The sequence below is a fragment of the Meleagris gallopavo genome, chromosome 8 (genome assembly GCF_000146605.3).
Source record: "Meleagris gallopavo isolate NT-WF06-2002-E0010 breed Aviagen turkey brand Nicholas breeding stock chromosome 8, Turkey_5.1, whole genome shotgun sequence".
Classification (NCBI taxonomy): domain Eukaryota; kingdom Metazoa; phylum Chordata; class Aves; order Galliformes; family Phasianidae; genus Meleagris; species Meleagris gallopavo.
In genome coordinates, this window is record NC_015018.2 from 17995643 (window position 1) to 17998287 (window position 2645).

A 2645-nucleotide genomic window follows, 5' to 3' on the forward strand; every position below is an offset into this window, starting at 1 on the left:
CGCGGGGCGCCGGGTCCCGTCCCTTCCCTCTCCGCTGAGCTGGCTGCCTCCTCTCCTCCCCGGCCGATCCTCCCTTCTCCCCTTGTCTTTCATCTCCTCCCCTTTCTCCTCCTTTTTTTCCGCTTTCTCCCTACCCTCCCTACTTGTTTGCTCTTCCCACCGTCCGGCCCCCTCCGGAACTCCCCTCCTCTTTTCTTCCCTTTTCCTTCCTATGTCCTGAGCTCGTTGGGATGGCGAAGTATTAGTTGGGCCTGGGGGCTGCTCTGTCTGCAGGCTTGGCTATCCCTCCAAGCATGCACAACCTGCCCAAAGGACATGGATCTGTGCAGACAGCAAGTGGGATGCTCCCCTTTCCATGCACAGAAAGCTTATTTGTGAACAAGTGAGAGAACTTGTCATGGGACAGGGACAGCATCCTCCACTTTCCTGGAAGTGTCTGAAATTTTGCAGGCTTTGATGCCCATTCCCCATGCCCACTGATCTGCTGGAGCAGGACTGTTGTTTCCAGGAGATTCCAGTTAACAGCCAACCCCCATTTCAGGGGCTTTGCTGGTGGCAGCCTGGGGATGAGGAATAGCCTTCAACAGGTATGGGTGGGGATGGATGCTAGAGGCTGTTTGCACACCTGTGCTGCGACATCACAACTTGTGCTCTGGTGATGCAGCAGTTTGAGGTGCGTCACTCCAAGAGTACCATGTTTATTTTGCCAAATAGTGCAACGTTCTAGGCAATAAGGAACCATTCAACCTAACTCCTTTGTGAAGATACTCCAAAGGCGCTGACTAAATGTGATTCTGGGCTCCTATACATAGCTATCACCACCTGTAGCTGTTTGGTAGCTCTGTTCCAGGCCATATAGCGATAACTCTGGTGGAAAGGGATGTTTCCTTGCCTCAGCCTGTGTGCAGTCTAATAGTCCATCCTGAACCTCAGTGAGGATGGCATTCAGAGTGAATGAGGCTTTGGTGATACCAAGTCTCGTAAAGACCTGAAAACAACAAGGAAAGTGTTTGCTAAAAGTTGCTGGTCACCACCTTGACTGGTATCAAAGGGCAGGAGTTCACTGAACTGTTTTTGCTGGAAAGGTCTGTCCAGAATTTGTCCCAAAGAAGGCAGAAAGTGAGGGCTGCAGTTCTGCATCACTTGGAGGAGCTGTTTTGGTACATTTGACACTGTTTTCCAGCTGCTTTCTGTGTGAGGAAGGCTTGAGTTGTACTGAGGAGATGTAAACTGAAGAGTTTTGGGTCTCTTAATGGAGAGACTGAAACGGCACTGGTGGGCAAGGGGGCAGCTGAACTGCTAAATCATTGTGCTGTGGCTGAAGATGGAGCATGATTACCACTTCCTTAATTATCCTAATCCAGTACTTTCATTCTGTGATGGCTTCTGTATGGCATAAGTTGTGCAACTCTGTTAGGGAAGCTGGTACCTGGCAGCGCCCCCCTGCCATTCCCCCCTGTCTCTTTTGATGATTATCATTTGAAAGCCCACAAATCTCCAGAAACAGGGACTTAATTCTTCTATCAACAGCCATGATGGATCGTATCTGGTTTTAGTATTCATCTTGTGTGAATTGCGGATGATACAAACATATTGGCAGTCCTACTTGCATGGATAGAGCAATTAATAAGAATTTAGTTGCTCCACCCCTTTCCTAGGAATCCCTGAGGCAGAATAGTACGTCTGCATTTATGCTCACAGAAAAATCAGCGCATGCTTCATCTGATCCTTATGAGGCAGAACATTTTCTTTAATAGATGTGGAAGGAGGGATCTGTAGGTTTAAATCTACTCCTTTAACTCAGAAAAGGAAAATTCTATCAAAGAGAGAAACTAATTCAAAAGAAGTGGGCAAATTCACAAAAAGCTGCACCAGCAGTTACTTATTTTGATGGTCCTAATGGAAGATCTAGCTGTGGACATCCCTGGAATGCTGACTAAAAGGTGAACTAGGGATGACTGGTTTTCTATATTCTTTACCAAAGCATTTGCTGTATGCCCTTGTTGCAAGAAAACTACTGGCTTGAATGGGCTTTCTAGCACTACTTTATATCGTTCTGCTTGTCGTGCCTCACCCCACATCATAAATTCCTTCAGTCTAAAATCTTTTAAGGGTGTATACAAAATACTGATGTAAAGATATCAACAAGGTATACCTAAGCTCTCCTATGGGTACCTGAACCTAGGTAGCCTAAAAGTGCACTGTGAGAATCAGCCTCAATCAATATCTGTCTTTGCAACCACGCATTATCAGTGGCGCTAAATTCTTCTAATTGCATCAAGAACCCTAATGAGCTGTGGGAATCAATCAGTGGGTGAGAAGACCTACTGTGTTGTGTTTGCCTGTGGTTCAACATAGACAGAAGTTAGAGGCCCACCTGGGCTTCTCCAGTCTTATGTGCTTGTGAGCTCACTGAAATGTGCTACCTCTGTTTTGCAGCTTGCAACCTCTGGATGTGTGTTGTGGTATTTCTGTATTGAGTAGAGCATTTAGTTGGGTTCTCCTCCTCTGAAACGCTTTTGTTAATATAGCAGGGAGAGAAGTGCTCCTTATTCTTAAAGAGGTGTTTCTTTTTAATTTCTGAAAGCGCTTTTAGAAGTGGTTCAAGTTAAATTCTTTTGTACTTGTCATGACATAAATAAACA